The sequence below is a fragment of the Lipotes vexillifer genome, unplaced genomic scaffold (genome assembly GCF_000442215.2).
Source record: "Lipotes vexillifer unplaced genomic scaffold, Lipotes_vexillifer_v1.1 scaffold477, whole genome shotgun sequence".
NCBI lineage: Eukaryota > Metazoa > Chordata > Mammalia > Artiodactyla > Lipotidae > Lipotes > Lipotes vexillifer.
Window position 1 is genome coordinate 5,666,020 of NW_006770652.1, and position 13,557 is coordinate 5,679,576.

At 37.8% G+C, this 13,557-nt stretch overlaps 1 protein-coding gene and 1 pseudogene across 2 annotated transcripts in view; both read left to right on the forward strand.

Moving 5' to 3' along the window:
* The window catches only part of FAR2 (fatty acyl-CoA reductase 2), a 140,877-nt gene that overhangs the window by 57,677 nt on the left and 69,643 nt on the right, over positions 1-13,557 (forward strand). The window contains exon 1 of one of the 2 annotated variants that reach the window (XM_007446302.1): positions 483-571. The exons of the other annotated variant lie outside the window; for it this stretch is intronic. The gene's annotated coding sequence lies outside the window, so the exon portion shown is untranslated. Of the gene's footprint in view, positions 1-482; positions 572-13,557 lie in introns of those variants that run through there. 2 annotated transcript variants of the gene reach the window in all.
* LOC103087402 (uncharacterized) overlaps positions 1-13,557 on the forward strand; it is a 79,397-nt pseudogene that overhangs the window by 56,742 nt on the left and 9,098 nt on the right.

Consider the following 13,557-nt stretch of genomic DNA (forward strand, 5'->3'; position numbering starts at 1 on the left):
CCTGCTCCTGTGAAATCTCTTGCCCTCTCTTTCCCCAAGCAAACACAGAGAACTGGGAGTTGGGTGAAGGGGCAGTGGAAGGGTATATATTTGTGGAAGTCCATGTATTTTGGTGCATTCTTCACATTCAGAACCCTTTCTGTCTACCACCTAGGGCAGTGCTTAAGATAGCAGGTCACCGGTAATTTTTATTGTTGGATGAACGATGACTGAATAAATTTCTAGATGATATTCAGTTCCTGATTATCAGTGAGATAATCAAATTTATGTTTCTCAAGCTCTGGCACACCGAGGGCTGCAATGGCCACATTTTAGGACACGAAGGCATTGCAGCTGTCCATGGGAGCCCAGCCCACAGAGTTTTCCAGTGTCTGCTTGGGGTGAGCTGGACCTCAGGCACATGGATGTAACAGTGCAAGGAACCTTTCTCCCCTGAGGTTTTAGATCTCCCCTGAAATCTACCACTGCTCTTTAGACCTGATTTAAATTCTTCTGCCACATTTCCTGCTCAACTCTTACTCATACCTTCTTGTCCTAGAGAAACCTGAAGCCAGAGAAATAAGACAAAAAGGTAAGAGGAAAACAAGAAATGAACGAAGTCCCAGATGTTGCTAAAGTTATTGGTAGGAGTGACAAGCTAAATGAGTCTTGTGGTGACAGACTGGTTCTTTTATTTCATTTTCACTTTTCTGTGGTCTCCACTCTAGCTCATCAGAACTCATTCATCCTGAGAAATCAATGGCTAATTTCCTGTGAGGTAGAATCAATAAGTCTGCATTGTTCTACATTGCTTAAACTTGAGTACTTGGTTCACCTGGGGCTGTGAAGTTCGAGTCAAATAATTGTTGCAAGTCATTTAAGCGTTTGAATGAAGAAAAATTGCTTTTCACTATGACTGCATGGCATGAAATGCTGAACTTTTTGTGGAGGCTGGGAATGGGTGGATGGGGGTGGGGATGGCTTTCCCAGTCTCTGAAATTCAATTCTGGCCTGAGTGTGTGCATTACCAAGTGTCACTTTGGCACATCTGGTGCAGGTTTATAGTCTAAGAGCTTTCATATGGGGTTCGAACATAAATTACAGTAGCAGGGAACTTGGGAGCTCCAGGAAGGAATATGATATTTCAGGTGCATTTGATCACTTTATTGAATTTGCCTGGAAAAAATCATTTAAAAAAATTTAATTTGCAGACTCAGAGCCAAGGTTATTCATTCCAGCTCATGCCTGACAATAGATGTGTGTGTGTGTGTGTGTGTTTTCATTAAATAAGCAACTCCAAAGTGCTCAAAAGGCTGCTTGTTTTACTTTGTTGAGTATGGGGAAATTGGACTGGGGCCTTCATCCTATAAACATTCCACCAACATTTTTGCTTCAGCTGGCTTCTCCGTGGGACACGTTCAAATTGTATACATACCAAAGTAATGATTTATTAGATTTAAGTGGCATTTTAAAAGGATATTAATAGTATATTTAAATTGCAAAGTGGAATTAATACAATAGTCTGAGAGACGTATGATTGTAATGACTAACTGAAGGGTCACCAACTGAGTGCTTAGTTGCCACATGTTCTTTTTTGAAGGAAAGGGATATAAAAATAATGTTAATTAAGAAGTAATCAGTTAACTTTGTAAATAAAAAAAACTTTGGGGCAAGTTGCTTACCCTCTTTGAGCCTCAGTTTTCTCGTCTGTAATAATCATGCCTGCCTCAAAGGCTTGTCGTAGGATGAAATGGGATAACACCTGTGGAGCCCTTACCAGAAGGCTTGGCACAGAAAGTCTTAGCTATTGTTATTATTGTTATTGCTATTGTTAGTCAAAGTTCAGGCTGTTAGGACAGCTCCAGTTATATTATACTCTAAACAATTAGCATAAATTTTTTTCCAGTGGGATAATTGGATGGAGGGGTTCTTGGAATGCTCTATAATAATAATGTCAGTGGGAACTCACATAGGACTCTGGCCTTTCTGGCCACCCAGTAGGAATGTAGGACAAATGCTGAGGTGGAAATTGTAAGATAAGCAGCAAGAGTTAATGAAGGCAATCATACTCTCCCTGGAGTGGGGCCATTGCAGCTTTGCTCAGCAGCCGTCACATTCGTGCACTTTCAGGCACCTGAAGGCCTCACCTTATGTCAACTCCAAAAATAATTGCAGCTTCCCTTATTTCCAAACTGAATAATGTGAGAAGGTGAAGATGCACGTGCTTTACCCTAGAGAATACATAGTCAAGGGCCTCTTACTAGTTTCATGCAGAAGGAAACAAGCTCCGGAGAGAGAGCTCCTGGGCTCAAATCCCGATTCTTGTCCTATTATCAGACTTGCACAGGTTACTTAAGCTCCCTGAGATGAGAGTCCTTATTTGTCACCTCATGTAGTTATTGTAAGGATTATATGAAAAAATTATTGCGTGGCACGTGGGACATTTTCTGCAACAGTAAGTCTCAATAAATGTTAGTGATCCACTTATTTCTTAGGTTGGATGATATTTGCACTGAGCAGTGTTAAAAAAAAAACTGAGGTATATTAGACTTTTAAGAGTTTATTTGAGCAAAAATCAAGTAGAATGAGGCAGCACCAAAGCATAAGTGATTAGAAGCCCTCCTTTAACTGGCGGGTAGGGGAAAGACTTTGATAGACAAGCGGTGGAAGCAGAGCAAGGAAACTGACGCTATAGCTTAAGCCATTGCATTATTTGAGAAAGCCTAGTTGGCTGTTTGTCATTGGTTGTCCTTAGGTTTTGCTTTTTTAACTTTGAGGCAATAAGGGCTGAAGTTTTGCTTTGCTTTTGTAAGCTACTAAGCCTTTAAAGCCACCTCAGTCTAATGGCCTCCTTGTTTAGTTAATTTAACAGATGTTCGAGATCATTCTGGTTTTATTATATGGTTTCCTCTATGAGTTAAGTTGACTCAAAGTAAGGGAATTGGGAGAAAGGGGAATTAGAAGTCTTATTCTCAAAACCCATAGACAAGCCTCTGGACTTGCTTCATTTATTAATTTAATAGCACAGGATTTGAGAATTGTCTTCAGGATTTAAATGGTTGCTCTTTTCACTTCTAGTGGTGAAGGTTCAAAAAGTACTGGGACAAGCTCTTTGTTACTAAAGTAGCTGTAAGGTGTCAATTGGCAAAAGTTCATATGCAAATTTTGCTCTGGAAAATGATTTAAAAATTTCCAAATTATTGTGGGAACACAAACATGTTTATGATGATGAGTTTCTTCTAAAATGAAATTCTAATCCATTCAAAATCATTTAAATTTAGTATTGTGGAATAGAGATATATTTTCTGCCCATCTTTTCAGAGAGTGTGGATATCTGTCTAATTTTCACATTTTTTTCATTCCACCTTGAAATCATTTTAGTCCTAGTCCCATTCTGGTTTGGAGCCAGTGGGTGGAGCCCCTAAATTCCTCTAAACAGATATTTTGAATAATGATACAGAACACTACTAAATTATTTTAGAGAAAAATGGCACCATCTGGGAAGACGACAGAGGTAACCAAGCAGAGCTCCATACAAAAAGCATGAGGTGGCTTATTTGAAAGAACATAGAACATACTGAATTATTTTTGAAAACTTACTTAGATCCTTACAAAATAGATTAGAAAATAAAATTTAAAGCAAACACTACTTTCCCCCTTTATAAAGAGATTATTTTTTCTATCTTGGTGAGGAATGCAAGACCCTTAAAGTGTGGCAGTGCCCAGATTCCTTCAGGGCACCCTATGTGCTATAATTGTTATAAATTCTGATTTCTGTTGTTTGTCAACAGATTTGGCCTCTTAGTTGCTAAGAGTTGAAGACATTTTGATTGGCGATATTAAAAAGGAGTTAATAGAAAATTTTAAGAAGAGAATTTAAATTAAAGGAAATAGGAACATTTTAATGAGGATCTCTGAAACAAAACATTGTCAATATAAATGGATAATGGTTTATCTATTATCTCCGATACAGTGGTTTCTTATTATCTATTTAACTCCTGATAATTAACATGCATTCTCCTTTTCATCTTTCTCAGGGCTGATGAACAATGAATGGATAATTTTGAAGTATGAGTAAGAAGTAATAGAAATTCTTTCGTAATTGATTCTCTATTGAGCAGATACTCTATGTATTTAGAGCATTTGCCCCAAGACTTTCTGCATCATTCTTTTTGGTTTTTCACCTTTTACACAGGGATATTACAACTGATTGTCTCTAGGCAGTTTTATCTGGGCAGATTGCTTTATGAAGCAAACAATTTTTCAAAAACGCGATGAAATAAGAACTTCTAGTGTCAGCCAAGGAAACATCTGAAAAAGCGGCATTTTCTTGACTGCAGGAAAAAATGTCTTTTCCTAAGAATTTTTATGATGCATTTAGTTTTCCAGGGAAATTAACATCTGCCCTGTTCTACACTTAACACTAGGACAGAATAATAGCCACAAACTGTGTATATTTCATTGTTACACTTTGCTAAGGTCAATAAAATGGGTTTCCATTTTGTTTTCTTTTAGAGTGGGTTTTTCAAACCTCATTACCTTTACTAACCTAATTTGTATTCTCCTCAGAAAATATTATAAAAGTTCTACATTTCCAACTTTGATATTGGTTGTTTTGTTTCCAAATGAAACATAATAGTCAGGATTTTTAGTTTTAAAATATTGGGGTGATATCTGTTTTTTTTTTAATTCTGAAAAGTGGCACCCTCCCTCAGGATTACATTTACTTTAAAGGTTTAAATTTTAAACAAGTTATTATTTTTTAAGTATTATAATATCAAAAACCTTTGAGAAATTTGCTATAAAATTTGGTTATTTTTGTAGTGATTCATTCCAATTTCTTTCCATCATATTCTGGCAGAAAATCTTAATCTTTCCTGAAGTGTGGATATCTCTGGCTGGCATCTGCAGCATCTTAGAGTGAAACTCATAAAAGAATGTCTTTATCTTGAGCTGAAGAAAAACACAGAGACTATTAAGGTTTTCTTTCTTCATTTGCAGAAACTCAGCAATGTTCTTTCTGTAGTTACTTAGTTTTGACATTCTTTGCAGTTAGGTCAACAATGGTTGTTTTTAAAAACGTTTCCACCCATGATTGAATATAATCTAAAGCCCATCTTCCCCACTGCGTACGGCATGCTGAGCTTTCCTCTGTGGTTTACCTGAATATGATAATTGATATATTTTGTAATTGTAATCTGTTTTTAATTCTTCTAATGACGAGAAACAAAATAAAGTGTGAGGTTCCTGAGAGGTATCTGGCATATTTTTACAGATTCAAATGAAGAACTCAGGTCCAAGTCCTACAAGTGGTCCAGATGGGCAACACTACTCTAGCAATCCTACTATAAATTCATATTGTACCTGCTGACAGCTACATCTCTCAACTTAAAGAAAACACAATGAAAAATAAAGTAGTCCTGAGCAACAAAAAGAAATTGGTTAATGAAGTAAAGATGTCAAAACTTTAAAAAAAATTTTGAGCCTTTTATTTTATTTATTTACTTTTTAATTGAAGTATAATTGATTTACAATGTTGTGTTAGTTTCAGGTGTACGGCACAGTAATTCTGTCATATTCATACACACATGTATATATATGTATATATGTATATTTTTTTCAGATTCTTTTTCCCTTATAGGTTATTACAAAATATTGAGTATAGTTCCCTGTGCTATACAGTAGGTCTTTGTTGATTATCTATTTTATATATAGTAGCATGTATATGTTAATCCCAAACTTCTAATTTATCCCTCCCCCCCCTTCCCCCTTTGGTAACCATAAGTTTGTTTTCTATGGCTGTGTGTCTGTTTCTGTTTTGTAAATAAGTTCATTTGTATTATCTTTTTTAAATCCCACATATTAGCAATATCACATGATATTTGTCTTTCTCTGTCTGGCTCACTTCACTTAGTATGGTAATCTCTAGGTCCATCCATGTTGCTACAGATAGCATTATTTCATTCTTTTTTATGGCTGAGTAGTATTCCATTATATGTATATATGTGTGTGTGTGTGTGTGTGTGTGTATGTCACATCTTCTTTATCCATTCATCTGTTGATGGATATTTAGGTTGCTTCCATGTCTTTGCTATTGTAAATAGTGCTGCAGTGAACATTGGGGTGCATGTATCTTTTTCAAATTGGAGTTTCCTCAGGTATATGCCCAAGAGTAGGATTGCTGGATCATACAGCAACTCTACTTTTAGTTTTTTGAGGAACTTCCATACTGTTTTCCATAGTGGCTGCACCAATTTACATTCCCACCAACAGTGTAAGAGGGTTCTTTTTTCTCCACACCCTCTCCAGAAACTTTTCAAAGAGACCATATTCATTTGTTCATTCTTTCATTCAGGAAATCTTTATTGAGTGCCTACCAAGTGCTGAGCTCTGCACTAAATTCTAAGGATACGGTGTTAAGCAGAAGCAGGTAGCATTTCTGCCCTCAGGGAGTTTAAAGCCTAGTTGGGGGGCAATTTTAATCAATATATCTTACAGATAAGTGTACAATTACAGCTGTGATAAGTGCTAACAGAGGAAGGTACATGGAAAGAGTTAAATTGCAGATTAGATTGAATATGGAAGGTCAGGGAACACTTTTCAGTGGGGGTGGCAATTGAACTGACATCTGAAGGATGACTGAAGGTAGATAAGACAAAGATGGGCTGGAGAACATGCCAATAAAGTGAACAGCATTCATCATGTGGTCATTCTGTGTGTCAGGGCTATTCTTGGTGCTGAACATACAGCAGTGAACAAAATAAATTCCCTGCCCACATGGGGCTGACTGGGGACAGAAACAGACTATAAACAGATGACAAAATAAATATAAATGTTGTCAGGAGGTTATAAGTGCTGTGAAGAAAAATAAAAAGTAAGCTGAATACAGAGTGCAGGTATGGAGGTGAGGTGGATATTTTATAGGGGAGGGTCTGGGGGAAGGTCTCCCTATTAAGCTACCTTGAGCTGAAATGGGAAGGTGAGGCAGCAAGTCACGCAGTTATGGGTGGAGGAGGCCTCTCTGGGCAGGGGGAAGAATGAGAGCCGAGGCCTGGGGTAGAGCACCCTTGGGCATGTTCTAGGAGCTGAAGGGACTGTCTCTAAATGTGTGGGGTGGGAAGGTGGGTGCAGTGCATTAGATGCCATCAGAGGGGTAATGGGGCCAAGTCATTCAGCACCTTTTATGCGAATGAGAAAGGCAGCCTTTAGAGAGTCTAAGCCTAGGTGTGATAGACCTGACATGCCTTTGAGAAGGATCGCTCAAGCTAATCTATAGAGAATAGACTGTTAGTGGAGTGGATTAAGGGTAAGGGAAGCAAGAACCACTTAGAGGCTATTACGATAATGGTTTGAACCAATTTCATACAAATAAAGGTGGTGAGAAGTGGTCAGAACCTGAATATACTTTATAGACAGAGCTGATGGGATTTGCTGAGGATTAGCTGTAGAGTGTGGGAAAAAGACAGTCAAGGATGGCCTCAATGTCTTTGCACTGAGCAACACGAAGAATCAAGTTTTTATTTACTGAGATGGAGAAGATTAGGAGAGAAGCAGGTTGGGAGAGGTGGATCAGGGGCTTGTTTTGAGGCATGTTAAGTTAGGGATGTTCTTAGGCTTGTGCCAAGTGCTGTGGTGGGTGGAGTTTGACACGTTTGATTAACTGAAAGAAGACAGTGAGTCTGAGCAAAGCTAGTACAAGAGACATATCGTGTGATGTGCTGGTAGGGCAGGCTGTGGTCAAACCACATCAGACCTGGAAGGTCACCTTGGAGATTTCAGCCTGAATGCTGAAAGCAATGGGAAGACATGAGTTATTTAGGGATATTTAAGGGTATCAGATTTTCATTTCCAAACCGAAACTGACTGCAGTGTGGCAAAGTTATTGAAGTTGGGGATTGATGTGGGTAAGAGTGAATGCAGGAAGACTTACTAGTAAAACACAATAGTCCCGAAAAGATGTTGTGGTAGCTTAGGTCATGTGGTGATGGTGGACATGGAAAGGCAGGCGATTAGACAAATTCAGAAGACAACTGTCAGGACTGGGTAACTAGTGCCCATGGAGGTGAGAGAGAAGGAAGTGTCAAAGCCTTCAGGCTTATACAATAGGATGGACAGTGATTTAATTCAAGAATACAGGACAAACCAGAATAAGAGCCAGTCTTTAAGGGAAAGATCATAAGATGAAGGTGCCTTTGTGATATTCAAGTGGAAATATCAAGTAAGCTGTTGTGTACCGTGTTTGAATCTCAAGGATGGGGTCTAGGCAGGAAAGATTAATTTGTGAGAGATATTCCAAAGCTGAAAGGAAGGATAGTTTTGTGCAGCAGATTGATATGCAAGAGAGGGAAGGGATAATCAATCATATAGCTCTCAGAGAAGACTGGAGGAGATGAAACCCAAATGCAAATAGAGAGATGAGCCCCATATAGGAAGAGAGGCAGCTTTTCCCTCTATTGACAAGGATGGGCACAGATACAAGAAGATTTATTTGTGTGCTTCATTCACTCGACAAATATACATTGTGCACCTATCATGTGCCATGCACAGCTCAAATTGCTGGCGATACAGAAATAAAAAAGAAACAACCTTCCCCATCAAGGATCTCTCAGTCAAATAGGAGAGATTATACAGTATAGCAACAGAAGAGAGTTTATGAGAGCCATGGGGGTACTGCCATGGTTGGATATACACCCTGGCACTTTGGGGACACAGATTTTTTCCCAAGTCAGAGAAGAGATGGGTATGATATTATGACCTATGATGCTGTAAAAAGGCATATCTCAAGGGGGTTTAGAACATGAATCCAAGAATTCAGATTTTGCAATTTATCCCTGGGAAGAGACAAATGCTGTTTCCAATACAAGGAATGGGTCCCAGGATTGAACTAATTGTTTGCAATTCTAGGGTAAGATTTCTTCAAAGACATTATCTCATCAAATTTCTCATTGAAAACTAGAGGAAAGGACTCAGACTGTTCATGTCATCAAGCTTCCAACAATTCCAGGGGTCTACACTGACCTTGAACCAGCTTCAACCTAGTCCCATCCTTTTCACCCTTGGCTAACATCCAAATTGCAAACCTTTCCAGTCATTCGTCCTTTCCCAAACTCTCATCAGGTTCCCTTGTGCTTTCTTCCCTTCCTCATAGTCTTTTCTCTCCCCTGCATCACTCCACCCTAATCTTTCCAATAATGTTTGTGGAGGCCCTCTACATCTTTACCTCCTTGCTTTAACTGAACTTTGAATATGCAATTAGGAGCTATCTCAAATACTTTGTTCATTCTTTCCCATCATCCGAAGGATGTTCAGCATTCTTTTAAGTCCTAAACATTATACCTCCAGACATCTTTTCAGGCTTCATTTCCATCCCTAATAGACTAGACTACATAATTTTTAACCATTGTCCTAAACCATTTTCTTAAACCATACACTCCATTCTCTTGATATCTTCCATACTTTACCTCCAAAATCCAAGTCCTGGAAGAATTCTAATGTCCAGCTTCTTTGCACCTGTTCATGCACCACCAGGCACAGCTGTGGAAAATTGTACATGTGTGCAGATTGATGCCAGTAATTATCTCCTAATTTTGGCTAGACCCTCATTCTTACTCAGCAGTACTCTGCCTGCCCTGATCATCTCCTCAAAATTCTTGTAACAGCTCCTTCACTTCTTTACCATCCTCCTCAAACCCTCTAACCCACAATTTTCCATGCCATTTTCAGCTCATGACTTCCCTTCCTATTTCAAAAGGAAATGGAAGGCTTAAAATAGGAACTCTGTCAATTTATCCTTTCAGGAGGATACCTGCATGCATTTATCTATATTTACACCGAATTAGTATATGTCTCACCTCCTGCCAAAAGTTAACTCTTGAACTTGGCTCTGGATTGCATTTGCAATTCTCTCATCTCATTGGGATTTCTCTATCAAAGTTCTACAGTATTTTAGGCAGTAGAAAAGATGTTTATAGAGAAGCTGGGTAAGATTAGTAGACTAGAATGAAAATAAAGATTCTGAGTCAGGATGACAGGTGTTGGAATTTTTAAAGTGCAAATTAGAATATCTCATCATATTTTCCCTGTAGTACATGATGGAGATGCAATTTTAACAGCTTTGCGTGTTGTGGAAATGCACCTTTATGCACCTCTCAGTATTTTTCCATAAGACTCATCCACTTGAAAACTGACTATTACTGAGTCACTTCCTCCAGTAAGTCCTGAAGTGTGTGGTCAAACAAGAGTATATACACTGAGGAGTCCAGCAATGGTAAGAAAATAAATCTATAGTCAATATGCTTTTACTAATGGTTGGGCTTTTTCTCTTGGAATAAATCTGGAAGCCATGCCAGAACCTTTCACCACTTGTTACCTTTTCTGAGTGTGCCCTGGACCAGGTATCAGTCGGTTCCCCCAGCAACACTGGTTACCTGCAATGGGCCAAGCATTGTGCTATCCCGGCGGCTATGTCCAGCTCTGGGGGAAAAAATGTGGTGGGTGATGGGAGCAAATAAGACAAGGGTTATATTTTTGTCAGGAAATAAAGTGCTGCTAGCCAAATACCATGTTGCTTCTCCAATAATTTCAGTGAATTCTAGGTTGAGTTTAAAAAAAAAAAAAAGAAGTCTTCTCTTGTGGAATCAGTCAGCTGACTGAGAGAGACAACTAGTCGAGCAGATGTGCTTTTGTTACCAAAGCTCTAATGTTCAAAAAGAATTGCCCTTAACCTCTTGAAATACCAAATTACACCTTGAACTAAAAAAAAAGCAACCAGCGCGTAGCTAAGAAAAAGAGGGCTATTGCCTTCTTTCATAAATTTGGGTCTTAGTTTCTGGTTTGGGAAGCAACAAATCAAAGATGCCCAAACTTTTGAAACAAGAAAACCAGAGCAACAGAATATCAACCATGTTAAACTGGTGATATATTATCATCTTTAGCTTTAACTAAGCTGGTTAGATTGGTCATGAGAGAATGAATATATTCCTAACACTTGCTAATTACTAGCTCAATCTAAAATATAAAGAAACTCTTTTTCCTACCTTGTTTTAATGCATTTGTGTAATAAGTTAAAGATAAGGACTTCTGTGCTCATGAACAGAACCAGCAATTCTTTGCAGCTTGAAAATACCTAAAAAGTTCTAAACCCAAACTGGGAAGTATTATTAAATCCTCTTTGAGCTAAGTGCAGAAATGGTTGGTATAGTGCCCTCAAATAATAGTTTTGACCAGTTGTTCTCAGAATGTGGTCTGCAGACCTCTGAGGTCTCGAAGATACTTTCAGGGATCCACAGGGTCAAAAAATTTAAGATGTTATTTGCCTTTTTTATTATGCTAACATTTGCACTAATGAAAATACAAATCCAATGTATTAAACTTAGCACGAATCAAGGCAATGACCCCAGACTGTACTAATAGTCATTGTATTCAAAGCTTAAAAAGAAAATAATATTTCATTTAAGAACGTCCTTGAAGAAGCAGTTAAAAATAATTATATTTTGGGCTTCCTTGGTGACGCTGTGGTTGGGAGTCCGCCTGCCGATTCAGGGGGTGCGGGTTCGTGCCCCGGTCTAGGAAGATCCCACATGCCGCAGAGCGGCTGGGCCCGTGAGCCGTGGCCGCTGGGCCTGCGTGTCCGGAGCCTGTGCTCCGCAACGGGAGAGGCCGCAGCGGTGAGAGGCCCGCGTACCGCAAAAAAAACAAACAAAAAATAAAACCTAAAAAAATATATATATATATTTCAATCCTTGCTTACATGTCTTTAATGTTTTGTGTGATGAAATGTAAAGTATATAAAGAACTGCTCCCTACCAGAGTTGTTTCCAATACAAGCACTTGTGTGATTGAGTTGTGAGCTGAACTAGCTGATTTTTTCATGGAATGTTGTTTTATCTGAAAGAATAACTCATAGACAAGCTATGGTTATTCAGATTTGAGTATTTGGCAGACATTCCCTCAAAATAAACTAAGTGAATTTGGCGCTTAGGAAAACGACTGGCAGTGTTTTTGCCAATGATGAACTTGAAGCTTTGAAATGAAAAATAGAGTTTTGTAAGACTTCTATCAGCTTGACAGCTTCCCAGTACTTAACGACTTTCCTGATAAGATTGACTAGATATTAACAAATATGATTTTTTAATATTATATAATGAAACGTGTTAACATTTGTAAGATCTGTGTAACTCGGTGAATTGTCATTTTCCAGGTGACCAATGCATGATGTTATAAAATTATGCGTGAGTAAAAGATCCATCTAGATAGTGAGATAGGCCAATGGATCTTAGTGTAATAGAATCTGAAAAGTTCATTGATATGGTTTTAGATTCCACATTGTACTAAACTGTAAGAAACTATAATTTGCCAAGTTTTTGGTATAATATCAAAACAAAAATCCACAATTATCTAGAAAGACTTTTAAAATATCCCCCCCTTTCCAACTACATATCTGTATGAGGCCAGATTTTCTCCATATGTTCAACCAAAATAATACAACAGATTGAATAAGGAAACAGATATGAAAGTCTAGTTGCTTCTACTAAGGCAGATACTAAAGAGGTTTGCAAATATGTAAAACAGTGCCAATCTTCATGGTATAGATTTTTTTAATTTTGGAAAATATTAGTCACTATTCAAAATAGTCACTTTTCAAAAAAACATGTTATTTCTGTTAACATTTAATGTGCTTATCATGGTTTTAAATGATAAATAAATATTTTTAAATCTCAGTTTTATTTTCAAATATGTGAAGTATTGGTGGGCATTACCACATAAAGGCTCTTTGGGATATTCAATAATTTTAAGAGTATAAAGAGATCCTGAGACAAAAAAAGTTTGAGAACAAGTGGTTTAGCTGATCCTAGTGAGAGAAGGGCTCTTTTACCTATGCTAAACTATAGCTACAGAGAAACCAATATGTTTTGTGACATTTAATCCCAAAAGAAATGTAACTGGTTTTGTTGTTTATTGATTAAAATATGCTTCACAGATTGCAGCCAAGGCATTTTTAAGGAGATCCAGCATTTCATCAGTCAGAATTCTTTGGTTGAAGGCAACGGAAATCAACTAAGGCAACTGAATTAGTTTTCTATTGTTGTGTAACAAATTACTCAAAATTTAGCAGCTTAAAACAACATGTAATTATCATCTCACAGTTTCCACGCAGTTTTAGAACCCATGGAACTTGTCACTTTTTTTAAATTTAATTTTATTTATTTATTTTATATTCAGCAGGTTCTTATTAGTTATCAATTTTATACATATTAGTGTATATATGTCAATCCCAATCTCCCAATTCACCCCACCACCACCCCTGCCACTTTCCCCCCTTGGTGTCCATACATTTATTCTCTCCATCTGTGTCTGTATTTCTGCCTTGCAGACCGGTTCATCTGTACCATTTTTCTAGGTTCCACATATATGCATTACTATACAATATTTGTCTTTCTCTTTCTGACTTACTTCACTCTGTATGTATGACAGTCTCTAGATCCATCCACGTCTCTACAAATGACCCAATTTTGTTCCTTTTTGTGGCTGAATAGTATTCCATTGTATATATGTACCACATCTTCTTTATCCATTTGT